Below are 15,218 nucleotides of genomic sequence, written 5' to 3'. Positions count from 1 at the left end.
GTTTCTGATTTTTTTGCTATTATGAATAAAGCCTCTATGAACTATTTTTCATATCTTTTCTTTTGGGTAAATACTAAGGAATGTAATTGGTGGGTAATAAGGTTGGTGTTTAAATTGAGAAGGAACAGCTAAGTCATTATTAAAAGTGGTTGTGCCATTTTAAGCTTCCCTCCCTCCTCCCCCTACACCCAGCAGGGTAGGAGCTGTCCAGTTGCTCCATATGCCTCTAATATTTGATGTTGACTGTTCCACTTTTAGGCATTCTGGTGGGTATGCAGTGGTATCCACAGTCTATCCTACTTAGGTTGCATACATAATCCCATCTTCTCCATCTTCTACAGCCTTTGCTGTAGTTTCACAAGAGAGACGTTGGGCTATCTTTGTTTCCCTCTTCCCCCAAGTTCTACTAGTTGGAAGTGTTGCCACCAGATGCTGGTGATGGTCCCAATCCAGGGCAGGTCTCCAGCCTGCTGGCACTTCCAGACTGGGATGGCCTTAACATTTGCTAGAGTAAGTAGGTGACCCCATATCCTGCTTTGCTCTGTGGCCCTCCTCTCTCCTCTTCCCACCCCTGCTTCTCAGAACCTTCTGAAACCTTTCTCTTGCTGTCCCTCACTTTGTCCGGACAGAGAAAAGAGCAATAGAAAAAGAGCTGTTGCGGAGCACAGGCTGAGGACTCAGACTCCCCGGCCACACCTGCTAACTTGACTGCTTACCTGTTGTTTACCTGGCACTTAACCTCAAGCCTTGTTTCCTTCCCCTGCAAGGTGGACACCAGCAGTAGCTACCTAGTGGTGGCAATGCGAGAACAAAATAGTAAAACATTTTATTGTGAGAATCAAGCTTTCAAATCCCATAACTACAGCTACCTCAAGGCTCCAGCTCTGATGTCCATTATTACAGTGGTGGCTGTGAGAATGTTAACATCTTCATTGTCCCCTCTGGTGTCCACTAACTTGGCTCTTTCCTGCCTTCTGCCTTTGCTTCCCACATGCTTTTTTTCTTTCTTTCTCTGTTCCTTTTGGCATATTCCTTAGCTCCATTAACTCAATGTGTAATCCTCAGGCTTTGGGCTTCTCTTCTTCATTCATAAGACCAATCATGAGAAATGTGACCTCTAACCAAATGGGAGAAAGCAGTAACCTATAATTTACTTGAATATCATGCACTATCTATTGCTAATGTAGACTTGAAAGAGGAAAAAATACAAGGAAAGCTGCATCTCTATTTTGTACCATGGTATAGTTCTTTGGGCAAAGCTAGCTTGTCTTCCAGACAGATCCTCGTGGGTGGCCTTCCGTGCCTTGTTGAATTCACCAATGCCCTTATTTAATTTTGAAGGGTGAGAAATCTGCTTTCTCAGCATGCAGACTTCTCTATCTTTGAGTTTTCCCTCAAGACCCTTGAGGAGACAGTGTAGGGTGTACCTGAATTTTCCCACCAAAGGGGCATGAAGTTGGGATATTAACAACACTTGATTGGCTTGGGGGTTGCTCTTGGGCTATTAACCCCCTGGCATGTCCAGCTGGCCTTGCATATTGGCTGAGCACCACCTTCTTGACCCTCCAGGCAAGGGAAGCAGGAACACCTTGGCATGTGTGGAAAGTCTCTGCTGGTGCCCTCTGTGTGGGTCAGGAAGATATGCATGGACGCTGAGCTTTATTACTTCTCAAACACCAGTGCACGACAAACCACGTTTATCAAGAACAGAGACTAATGTATGGAAAGTGATAGTACTGCTTTATTAATATTCAGTGAGAAACATAACCACCAGGAATTCCAAATGTGTAATCTGATGATGACAGCCTCTCTTTGTGGTTGTGTCCTGGTGAGAGGCCAGGTTATCTTCTCAAAGAGTTTGGGGTTTTTAGAGTTGATAACATGAACTTCTCAGCTGGTATCCTTGAGCTCTGTAGAGCAATGGCATCCATCCCCATGGGCTATTCTTCCATGGGGAGGGTCTGGAAGACTCTGACAAAACCCTCTTTGTGGAATCTGATTCTGTTTTTCTACTTTTACTGTAGACCCCTTGCTGACCACTCTCTTCCTCCTAACCAGGCAGTTGCTCAGCCATAAGCATTAGATTCATAATCCTAATCCAGTTACACTTCTCCCAGCTCACCTTAATTTAGTTCTTAGAGTCACTAGTAATCTCTTAGTCACAGCCCCAGATGGCTGCTCTTCTCTGTGACTTCTGGATTTTTGTCATCTCCTTACTAACAGTAACTTCACTTTTAAAAGATTCTTTGCTGTTAGCTTCACTTTAGTTCCTGCAAATACTTTCTTGACAAAATTTAGAGAATTAGTGATCAGCAATAGTTAATTTAATAAAAAAAATCATTGATACCTGCTTATCATTGACACTGCTATCATGGAGAGAACTCTGGAGTACATTAGGTTGAATGATGTGAATGTAGCAATATTCAGCCTCTTTTGGCCTATAAAATACCAGTTTCATATATGACAGTTGATATAAAGACAGAAAACTGAGTCAAGATGCCTCTGTTAGAACTATGTAGCTTTAATGTGGCTTTTCCCCCCTTCCCACCTGTTTGGATCTTATTTACACATCTGTAAAATGGGTCTGGCTAGAAGACTCCTAAGGAGCTTTTCAACAGTAGCAGGCTTTGTTTTTATGAATGTTAAGGGAGACAGGAAGGCTCCAGGATATGGGTCATTGTCATGACTGCCGCAAGAAATCCTGTTTCAAGAATGTTTTTATTTCTTGTTATCTTTTTTTATATCTACAATATTACAGAAGAAAATGGTTTTTTCAGGTATATGTTTATAGCTAGGAGTTCTCCTTTGTCCTTTCTAATGTCTTCCTTAGGGGACAGTTTTCTTTCCCTCGGACCACTCCAGTCTGAGATGTCTGGGACTCAAGCAACTGGGAACTATCTCCGCTGTATATCTTTGACCCCTTGCTTCTCCATTTATGCTAATATTAAAGTCCTATGTGGCAGCAAGGATACTTTCTTGAGATCCCTTGTTCCCTCTAGTGGCTCCATTTCAATACTTTTTCAGTCCGTCTGTGACCTGGAATCCATTGATGCTACCACATTCTCACCATTCCTCATCCCCTTCATGTCCTTTCCCTCTGGTTCCAGCTCGGGTTCTCATCTCCATTATGATAGCTACTCTCTTGCCTCCACTTGGCACACGATTGCCCCTTTCTCCTTTTCTCTTCACTTGGTCAAAGTCTAGCCCTGATTACATTCAACTCTTGACTCATTGCCTCTACTTTCCCAGCTAAAATGGCTGGAGAAAACCTAGCACTGTGTTTCCTTTCTGGTTTCCCTTTCTATTCATGACCACAAACCACTCAGGAGCCCTTTGAGCGGCTGAGTAGCCTGGTCCTATTTCCTGAGTCCTTTTGGTCTCTTGTTGGCTTAGGTAACTGTTCCATATTTCTCTTCTGTCTCATTTTAACTTATAGCTGATGGTCTTGATTCATGAAGAAAAGAGAAGCCATCAGAATAGGATGCGCCCTCGTCCCCACCATCACACTCCTGACCCTGCCTCTGCACCCATGGTCTCTGTCTTTGTTCCCTTTTCTCTGGACTGTTAGTGCTCCTGCCAGGGTCATAGGGTCAAACCCTCCACTTAGGGAGCAGAATACCATGCTTTCTTGCTTGCTTTCACAACTCTTCCCTCTCTCCTGAATCATTGGTTTTACCTTTCTGCATCACACACATGCATGCTCCATTTTTTTTTCCTTTTAGAAAAATTATCTGAAATTTCTAGCTATCACTCCATTTTTGTATTCCCCTTTAGAACAAAATTCCTCAATAGATCATTTATCTATTTCTGCAGTCAGATCATTCTGTGGTCTCCTACTTCTGTAGGAGTAGGTGGAAGCACCAGCTACTACTGATTTATTTCTACCATTTTTAGTTTTTAAAGAACTTACCTCTCTAGAAATATTTCATCTCCGTACCAGACGCCACATCGCATGGGGGAATGGCTGGTTGTTGGTTAAAAACAGAGGAAAAGCCCCCAAATATTTAGAGAAAAGTGAAACCATTCCATTCCATCACCTTTGTTGAAGCATTTCAATTTTCTCCATACCTTGGGTGTGCTCTCCCTAGCCCGCAGCTGAGCTAAAGGCGCATTAAGTCTGTGTAACTGGGCTTGAAGGAAAGCTTGGAGACCATTTGTTCTCTTAAATCTCTTTGGTTTGCAATTGTCAGATTCAATTTTGCGGAGAAGAGTTCAGAGCGTCATTGAAAGTTAGGAAAAGGGGAAGAGCTATAGCCCAATCTGATAAATTATGTCAAAGTCAAAGTCTTCACCCTGTAGCGGTTGTAGCCAAGAACTATTTTTAGTCCTGATGACTGAGGGGTAGAGCATGTCACGGGGACACCTGTGTATTGATGCAGACTGGCAGGGATACAGAGGAATTACTAGAATCTCTGCCTTGTATTTTGATGGAATGTTTTATTCCATGGGCAGACTTAGCAGATAAGATGTACCATACTGACGATGGGAAAGGTAAGCTTCCTATGCATATACTTGGAGGTGTGTGCTGCTTCAGAGTCTGTGTATTAATGCCGTGGTTCAAATCACACCCTGTCTGCCTGTATTTTCACTCATCTAACAGATGATAATTGTGCTACATTGGCTATTCTGGGCTTCTGGTTAGTCAGAGGCTCGGCCCTAAGAAGGTATGATAACTCTGTTTTCTTGATTTGTTAAAAGGCATGCTTGCCACTGAGTTATTTTGAAAATGTTTAAAAATTATAGTTAGAGGGAATTCTGGGTAGGTGGTCAGCAGTCTGGAAGGCATAGTTGGTTATCTTTTTACAATCCTCTTACAAACATGGGGCAGTTAGATTGCAAAGCTGGAAACACATAGACAATGGTTAGAACAAAACCAGGAGACAAGGTGTGTCCCCTTGAATCCCAAGAACAGATAGGACAGATCCCAGTGCCGAAAGACCTGCCTGGTATCTGTGTGTAGCGGTAACGAATAAAGGGAAGCAGCAGGGGAACTAAAAACCACAGAACAGAGAAATCTGGAACAAGTCAACAGGTGTCCAGTGAAGAGCTTAAATATTGCCTGGACATGTGTGTTCCTTCTTTATTTACATTTTTTTAAAGCACTTCTTGATTGTCCACAATCTGTCAGGCTGGTTTCAGATATTAGAGAGACCACATCAAACAAGATGGAAAAGGGCTCTCTATTATGTTTATTCTTTTTTTTGTTTAAGATTTTATTTATTTGACAGATCACAGAGAGGCAGGCAGAGAGAGGAGGAAGCAGGCTCCCCACAGAGCAGAGAGCCCGATGTGGGGCTTGATCCCAGGACCCCGAGACCATGACCTGAGCCGAAGGCAGAGGCTTTAACCCACTGAGTCATGTAGGCGCCCCTCTATTATGTTTATTCTTATGTAGAGCTTATATTCCAGAAGAGAAACACACAAATATTATTTTGGAAACATAGGCATGCTGAAGAAAAATAAAAGGGCAATGGGAAAGAAATAGGTAACAGGGGCAAAGAAATTGTTATTACAGAATAAATATTTATAAATGAATTCCATTGAGGGGGTGACATCTGGGTAGATAGGTAAGTGAATATAACTTAGGGGACCCAATTTTTAGAAACAGGATGATCAGATAAACCTTTGCTATGATCTGAATATTTGTGCCCCCCCCACCATGTCATATGTTGAAATCATGACCCCCAAATGTAATAGTATTGGGAGGTGGGGCCTTTGCAAGGTGCTTAAATCATGACGGTGGAGCTCACGTGAATGGGATTTGTGCCTTTATAAAAGAGGTTCCAAGAACTCTCCTGTTCCTTCCACGCTGTGAGGATACCGTGAGAAGGTACCGGTTTATGAACCAGGAAGAGAGCCCTCACCAAAACGTGACCCTGCTGGTGACTTGATCTTGGGCTTCCTGGCCATCAGAACTGGGAGCAATAAACCTGTTGTTTGTGTACCACCGAGTCTGTGGTATTTTATTGTGGCAGCCCTAATGGACTAAGACAGCCTTGTTGATTTTTGATACAGTGTTGAAAATTATTCACTTATATAGGTTAACCATTCTGCTTTGCAATCTTGACATTCAGATTTTTTCCTTATCAAATACCAAAGGCTGCCTTCATCTGGGATCAGAATGAATAATTTTGATGACACAAATACCGTAGGCCAAAAAACAGTGATATTATTTCCAAAACAAGAGACCCAGAGGAACTTCTAAGATTGGTGCCGGATTCAACCCTTTCATGAGACAGCCAGCTCTGCTACACGCAGGGTGTTGATGAAGAGGGCGACCATAGTTCTGGGCCTCCAGGTCTCACACAGACATGATTTAATATAAGAAGGAAAAATAAAGTCTCTGTCTTCTCTTCTCTCTCCTGTCTCTTCTCTCACTCCTCCTTTTTCTCTTAAAACAGTATTTAAATGAATTGTTTTATACATACAGAAAATGTACAGGTTCTAAGTGTACAGCTTGATGTATTTTCACAAACTAAACATCTGATATCTAGCACTCAGGTCAAGAAGCAGATCATAATTCTCACCTAAGAAGTCTCTCATAAGCCCTTTTTCCATGACTGCCTTCTCCAAGTGTAACTAGCTGTATCATTTTAAATCTTTAAAACACTGCAGATTAATTTGCCTGTTTTGAACTTTATTCAGAATAGAACCACATACCGTGTACTGTCTTGTGTTTGCTTTTTTTCACTCCTGTTTTTGAGATTTACAGGCTTTTTGTGTGTGTGTACAGTTGTATATTGCTTTCATGGCTTTGTAGTAAGTACTCTATTGTCCATTCTCCTGTTGGTGAGCATTTGAATAGTGACCGGTTTTGTTGTGAGTAGTGCTGCATTCTAGGACATGTCTTTTAGTGATCATATGCCTGCATTTTTTTTGGATATACTGTACAGACTGTTTCATTTTTTAATATGGAGAGAAGTCTTGATGTTCTGTATTCTAATTCCTTTCAAGCTTTATCGACCAATATGGAGTCATACGCCCATCTCCTATTTGCATCAAAACCTAGGGAAAAAAGTAGCCCATGGGGCGCCTAGGTGGCTCAATGGGTTAAAGCCTCTGCCTTCAGCTCGGGTCATGATCCCAGGGTCCTGGGATCGAGTCCCCCATCAGGCTCTTTGCTCAGCAGGGAGCCTGCTTCCCCCTCTCTCTCTGCCTGCCTCTCCACCTACTTGTGATGTCTATCTGTCAAATAAATAAATAAAATCTTAAAAAAAAAAAGCCCATGATGTGCCATTAAATGTTCAACAACCAGCTCTCTGCATGATGATTTGGGAAGTGGGGCTGATCTGTAGCATTTGTCAGTTTCCTCTGTGTAGATGCTTCCACCATGGTCAATTTCAAGGTATCAGTGTTACATCAACCAGCTTGCAAAGCAGCTTTCCCAAACTAGTACAGGCCAGCTCCTAGCTCTCATTTTCATTCACTGAAGCTGAAGTTTGGCTCTGCCAAAAAAAAAAAAAAAAAAAAAAAAAAAAAAAGAGGGCTAGGGGAAGAGTGGAGAAGGTTCTTTTGTAGGCAGCTAGTGTTTTCACTTCCATTATTGAATTATTATGATGGATAAACTAGTAAAACACCATTCTCTTCCCAAGATTATTCTTGTAAAGTTCTATTGGTGAAAACTGGCCTTTAGACACTGTTAGGATAGACTAGACTTAAGATGTGGTTATAACCCAAATTCTGGCAGCTCAACACATAGGCTGTTTCTCACTCACACCATGTCCTCTGTAGGTCAAGTAACCCTCCAGGGCTACTGTTCTCCATGCAGGGATTCAGCAGCCTGGGTGGCTCCTGTGTTGGGACACCTCATTTCAACACTCAGGCTCCATGGCCATTGCTGGAGCAAAGGAGAGTCGTGACGGTGATACATGGATTTGTAGGGACTTCAGCTCAGATGTGACTTGTCACTTCCACTCAGAGGTCATTTGGCTGGAACTGGTTATGTGGTCCCTCCCAACTGCAAGGGCACTTGGTAAATATGGGAGGACTCATGGACTCTTTGATGCACTGTCACTGTGTCTGCCACAGAGACCATCCACTCAGGGCCGCTCATTTTAGTTTAGTTGTTAAGCCTTATTTAAATCATTTCTGTTTATTTCCATCCTTGCATTTATCTGAGTTAGTTAAGAAAATAACTGACAGCTGTACTCACAGAATTACCCACTAGTGATGTGTTTTCTCAGAAAAGAGGAAAGAGAAGAAACTCTTTATTAAACAATAACAGGATTCGTTGTAAGGAATACTTTCTGTATACAAGTAACAGGTGTTTGTGTTGGACTATCTCTAGTGTATAGAGTGGTTGAAGCATAATACTTATTTTGTAAACACTATAGTAATCTAGGCAAGTCACCAGCGGCTGCTAAAACCAGCCAATTACAGGTTGTTGGGCAAGAGAAATATTTACATAGTCTTAAAAGTGTTATCCACAGGTTATTTATTACTTACAATGAGGGAAAGCTACCATTAAAATGGGAAGATTGAGCAGACCTTGCCTTTTCCAATTAATCAAATTGAATATTGTCAGTTACGGGACACAATGAAACCATGTGCCTCATGAGATGCATTGAGAAAGGATGTAATGTCATCTGTGCAGGATTTCTGCCAAAACTTAAGGTAATCATGAGGAAAAAACTTAGGTGAAGCAAATTGAGGACGATCCTTGAAAAAATTCGGTTATATTCCTTTTTTTTTTTTTTAAGATTTTATTTATCTGACAGAGATCACAAGTAGGCAGAGAGAGGGGGAAGCAGGCTCCCTGCTGAGCAGAGGGCCTGATGCAGGGCCAATCCCAGGACCCTGGGATCATGACCTGAGCTGAAGGCAGAGGCTTTAACCCACTGAGCCACCCAGGTGCCCCTATACTCTTTTTTTTTTTTTTTTAAGATTTTATTTATGTATTTGAGAGACAGAGAGATCACAAGCAGGCAGAGAAAGAGGGGGAAGCAGGCTCCCCACCGAGCAGAGAGCCCGATGCGGGGCTTGATCCCAGGACGCTGGGATCACGACCTAAGCCAAAGGCAGAGGCTTTAACCCACTGAGCCACCCCCTATACTCTTTTTAAAAATGTCAGTGTCACAGGGACAACAGGGGGCTTAGTCAGGTTAAGCGTCTGACTCTTTCTCAGCTCAGGTCTCAATCTTCTGGGTCATGAGTTCAGGTCTCATGTTGGGCTCCATACTGGACATGGAGCCTACCTTAAAAAAACAAAACAAAACAAAATGTCAGTGCCATAGAAGCCAGCATGTTGGTATAGATTAAGGGCATCTCCATTGTGATCAAATGCAGAGTGTGGTTCTGGATTGGATTCTGGAAAAATGAAGCTGTAAAGAACGTTTATATGGGAGAGTGTGGAGATTTAGATTATAGACTAAATAATAATATTATATCAATGTTAAATTTCCAGATACGATCAGTATATTGTGGTTACATGGGAGAATGACTTTGGTCTTAGGAGAAATGTGCTGAATATTCATGAGTGAAGTGTCATATATGCAAATAGCTTTCAAATGATTTCCCTAACATATATGCATATATTTCTATATATAAGCATGTGTGCTTGTGTACACAGCACACACATGTACACAGAGATAGGGAGACAGAGACAGGAAGAGAAAGCAAATGTGGCAAAATTTTAACTTTTGACTCCTATAGGTGAAGGTTATATAGGCCTGAATCTTTTACTCTTGCAACTTTTCCACAGTTCTGAAATTTTTCAAAATAAAACGAGTTGAGAAACTACTGTTGATTCCATTTATTCTGAAGTTTTACAACTCAATCTATTCTCTAATATTTGGGCCGAAGTCTTAATGGGATCAACTCCACTGTGTTTAACCTGTGCTTGTCTAGTAATCTGGTAAGAATTGAGCTTTAAGAGGAAGAATTCTTAACAATCAGCTCCCTAAGCTAAGATATATGGAACGAGGGGAAGAGACTACCCAGAGAAAATATCAGGTGTGTTTGCATTAATATGGCATTAAGACGAAATGAAGATTAGTTTTTTAGAAGAAACAAGGGCATCAGGAAGAGTAAAGCCAGAGATAACTTTCCCCTTTATCATTTTTGTCAGTTTAGATCAGCCTGTGGTATTACCCAAAATTGGGGGAAAAAAATCTTTGTCTAATTCTTTAACAACACTGGTGATCCTTGATATGCTTGTGTTATAAGGAAAAAGATTTAGCATAATCTGAGGTGTTAAATGAATAAGCTGTCTTTTTACAACAGGCCCTGTGATTTCGTGGTAAGAGTATCAATGTCAGTTGAATTGATACAGATGATGAACTTCAAAAAGCCGAACTCAGATAAATATGCATTTTTGGTAAACTATCAGAAACTTGAAATTCTGTGCTGGAAACTTCTGGGAGCATTCTGTGAGAAATAGGTTGATGGATTTGTAGAAGCAATATTGATACTTACCATGCCTTTTATGAGCCCAAATCCTAATGGTAGATCAGTAGATTTGTGTGGGATAGTTTTGCTCAGAATTGAAAACGAGAGTCCTTTTCGGGTTTTTCCCAGACAGAATTGTTGTTCAAAGTAATCATTAAACGCTCAGTAGTGGAACTTCTTGTGGATAGGACGGAGAAATAAAAGATGATGTTTTAAGATTTTTTCATTATTTTGTCAGTGCCTTAAAGTATGGAATGAGTTTTTTAATTTTCCCTTAATTTTACTTTAGTTTTCTTTTTCTTTCTTTTTTTTTTTTTGTTCTGCTTTTGGAAACACATTAAAAAATAAAACCTTCATTATTTGTGTTTATTTGCAGTAAATATGCCAGCTTGGGCTGGAATGCTCTGGCTGCCACAGCTTCTCCTTAAAACACATGGAAAGGGCATCCGCACTGTTTGATTTAATTGCCAATATTTAAATAACATTCAGTACAAGCCCTGGATAAAATGAGGGCAGGGGGACCCCTTCCAGGGAAGTAGCAGCTTAGCACAAAATGAAGATGTACAGTTACCTGAAAGTTTTCCTTTGACCTGATAGCTCATAGGTAGATATTGAATAGAGAATGACATGGTTGGTATATATTATGATCTGCACATAACCTTAGATGCAGAGCTTAAAATGGTCTCTTGGTGTTTGATAAGGTCCTCTGCTCCAGGACCTAACAGCATTCTGTCACCAGGGAACATGGTCCTTCTGCCTCCAGGGAGTCCTTCCCACCTGTGTTTGAGGAAACATGGGAACAACACTACTTGGGGGCTTCATAGAAGACACATGCATGGGACCAGAAGACCCTCCTTTCTGGACATTGTTCAGTGTACATCCTCTACACCTGAAGTGCAGTGTCGTGTAGAGCACTGTCTCAGATTGAGGTCCTTGGGCCAGTAGCATCATCAATTCCTGGAAGCTTGTTCAAGATGCTAGCTCTGGGCCCCACCTACTGACTCAGAATCCCTGGGAGCAGGGATCCAGGTAATTCTCTGAAGTCTAACCTTAGAGTTCCAATGGGTGGGAGACTACAGACATAGAGCTTTATACTTCCCTGAAGATCACCCTGATCACCTGTTTACCCTGCTAATAAGAGTTGTTCCCAGAGACTCAAATGAGTCAACATCTATGATAAGATATGATAAGAAGTAGGTTCTTATACATGGAAATGTGCTACAAGGTAATTTCCTTAAAACATGACATTATTAGATGCTTAGCAGTGAAAAGAGTAATATGAAGAGGCAGAGCTAAATTTTGCAGCATCTAGCGTAACTGCCATACACTTAAGATTTTTTTTTTTTTTAAGACTTTATTTATTTGGCAGAGAGAGAGTGAGAGAGGCAACACAAGCAGGGGGAGTGGGAGAGGGAGAAGCAGGCTTCCCACAGAGCAGGGAGACTGATGTGGGACTGGATCCCGGGAATCTGGAATCATGACCTGGGCCAAGGCAGACGCTTAACAACTGAGCCACCCAGGCGCCCCTACACTTAAGATTTTTAGAAAAGTTTTTTTCCTTGTTATATTGTAGGACATGATGTTAAGTAAGATCCTCATTTGAGTTTTTTCTTATAAGGGATACTTGCTTGCTTTCTCATTAAGAGTTCTTAAGGAGCTGAATAAAGGTTCATATTAGTGTGTAACTCCTCAAGGGACCCTGTTATGTCTAGAATCACAAAAGGTTCAATCCCTTTTGGAAAGAAGACATTGAACTAAACTCAGTCCTGGAACTTATTTCTATGTTGATAAAAGCCCTTAACTGCCTTTCTTTTCCTTAGACATGGCCTCTTGGCTTACATCAAAGCAGACAATTCATGGATAAGGAGACCTGTGGACTGGACTGAGGCATTTCTTGTCCTTTTGGGGGCAGAGCTTTCTCCTGAGTGGGCAGAACACATTTTGTGATAAACTGCTCTGTTGTTTCTAGTCCCCCCAAATTCACTAGTGTGCTGTTAAATGTTAGCAAACTGCTGTGCAGGGTTGGGGTGGGAGGTAGTCCTGGACTGTAGCATTGGCTGATTTTTGTGATCGTAATACTCCCACCATGGCCAATTTCAAGCTAACCGATGTGATGTTGCTGGTGTGGAGCTGGGACAGCCGGCTGTCGCTGTCCTGTGCCAGCTGGCCTGAGCATAGCACTGTCCAAAGTATGTCCTTCCCAGCCCTCTGAGATTGAAGTAGTTGGGAATTGAACTAGCCCTTGGTGGATGTGGGTAGGAGGGGAGAAATCACTTTTGGTTCACAGGCTTGGCCTGTGGGGAGAGAGACAGAGCTCTTGGTTTTCAGTAGATGAGAAAATATATTCATGTGTCTGAGCCAACTCCTTTCCATGCTAATGTGTTGGCCCCTGTGTTGGGGAGCTTTAAAATTTTGGATTCTAGGGTAGATGCAGCAAAAAACAAAAAGTTGGATTCTGTGTTTTTATTAATATGATGAGTTCCACCTCAGAGCATAAGGCTCAGAAGAACTTCGCACCTCAGATTTTCACATACATGACTTTAGCAACCACCCTTACTCCCAGCTAAGGCTGCCCCAAGAGTAGAAGTCATGTGTGCAAAACAGCTCATTGTTCTAGAAGGCTGTTGCATATGTACATTTGCTCTTGAAGGAAATAGTAAGAGTCCGCAGTCCAAGTAAGACTAGGAAGTAGCTTCCAGGGCAGCATAATTTTTGAAGCAAACTCCTCCTTCTCAAAGAATCATGTTTATATACCAAGAGCAGCAAATGTACATAATTACTTCTGTCAGTACCTGAGTAACCAAGGTATTTGGAAAGAGGAGGAAAGGAATTCAAGTAAATGTTTAAAGAATGCTCTTCAAAAACCTGAATTCACACAGCTCTTGAAATAAGGCCATTTTATGGGGGTAGGGAATGATGAGGCATCTGAGCTATAGATCCATGTCAGAGTATGACAAAATTCTTCGTTGAAACTCAGTATCTCTCAACTTTGTATCTCCAAAAAGAATTTTCCCAACAGAATCAAAGAAAACAGAGCTATAAAATCTTAATGAGTGGGTCGAGTGGAATCCAATAAAATTTCTAGGAGGAAAACAACTCCATAGTAGATTTGATAAAATTTAACATCTGTTTTTGTTCACATTTTAAAAATTCCACCCTGTTTAAAGCAGGACAGTGAGTGTGATAGGCACAAGAAAAATATCACAACACTTGCACGTTAATAAATTAGGCTTATGAAGAGTTGAATTGGAACTCCTTGGCAGATTAAAAGGTATGGGATGTGCCTAGAAGGTTTGTCTTGTCTTCAGTATTGTTGTAATTTGTTTTCATCCAGATGCAGATTCTAACACAAGTCTAATCTCTTGGAAGGACTCCCAGGAAATATCTGAGCGAGTAGAAGTTAGGAAAGGGAAAGACTTCAGTGAAAAGTATGTTATCAAGTGAGCTGCCATGATGGGCAACTGGTACTCAATCCTTCTAGGGAATTCCATGAAACAGGTAGAACATGACTCTGAATTGTCCGAAGTGAAAAGGCAAGAAAACTGGTATATTGATTCTGCTCACTTTCTGTCACTTGTTGAAGGTGGCTTCCAATGTCTTCAACTATGTGAGACTACTTTCTTGCTTTAGCCTGATAGAAGCTCTTTGGCCAGAAAGTTCTAGGTGTTTGCAGTAAGGAGTCTTCACTGTGCAGAGGCAGGACATTCCTTAGTGTAGTGCCTGTCCACAGTAGTTTAATGTGAGCCCCTAATGTGAGCTACCTATGTAATTTTTAATTTTCTAAGAGCCAATCAAGTAGATCCAGGTGAAATTCAACTTAATACATACTTTATAGTAGTACATCCAAAACCTTATTTCATCCTGGAGCCAGTATAAAAATTGAGATATTTTACTTTTTTGCCCCAGATCTTTGACATTTGGTATGCACTTTACTTCGAGAGCACATCTTATGTCTCATTTTACACTAATCACTTTTCAAATGTTTACTAGCCCCATGTGAAGAGTGAACTCTCCTGAACAGTGCAGTTCTAGGGGAATGGATTGGCATTTGACTTTCTACTGCATTTGGGGGGGGAGCATATGTCAGTTATTCTTGGAGCAACCCCCGAAATTAATTCTATCCAGTATACCAGGGAACCAAATATGTAAATTGAGTTTTTGGCCCAACTGATGCTTTACTTTCTCAATTAGATTACATCCCTCTGATTTCTCAAGATATAAAACCCAGGAAATAAAATCTTCTGCTTATTTTACAGAAGTAGTTTGATTTATTGACATTTGGAAAACTTTAACATTTTTAATGTCTTTGAAAATATGTCTCTGCTGTTCTCATTAATATATCAGCGTAGAGTTTTACTAGTGAAAAATAGGTGCTCATTTATCTTTTGCTTTCTCCCACCAGCAGCCAAATATTGATGGAACACGTACTTTGGGCCATGCATGGTTTTGGCCCTGTGAGCTTTCAGTGAAGAAACAAGAGCTCTCTGTCTTCATGGAGCTTACAGTTTGATGGGGAAGGCACAGTAGACAGAATACCATAGAAATAATTTCCCTGAAGAACAGAGTCCTTGTTCTTTTGTTTTTTTGTTTTTTTAAGTCTTTATTATTTTAGAGTAGTTTTAGGCTCACAGAAAAAAAAAAAATTAAGATTTTATTTATTTGAGAGAGAGCAAGAGACCTAGAGCCTGAACAGGGGGAAGGGCAGAGGAAGAGGGAGAAGCAGACTCCCTGTTGAGCAAGGAGCCAGATTTGAGCTCCATCCCAGGACCTGGAGATCATGACCTGAGCCAGAGGCAGACACTTAACCGACTGAGCCACCTAGGCACCCCTGG

This window comes from Martes martes, assembly GCF_963455335.1.
Source record: "Martes martes genome assembly, chromosome: 9".
Taxonomy (NCBI): domain Eukaryota; kingdom Metazoa; phylum Chordata; class Mammalia; order Carnivora; family Mustelidae; genus Martes; species Martes martes.
The sequence above is the reverse complement of the archived record's forward strand: the minus strand, read 5'-3'. Positions refer to the sequence as shown.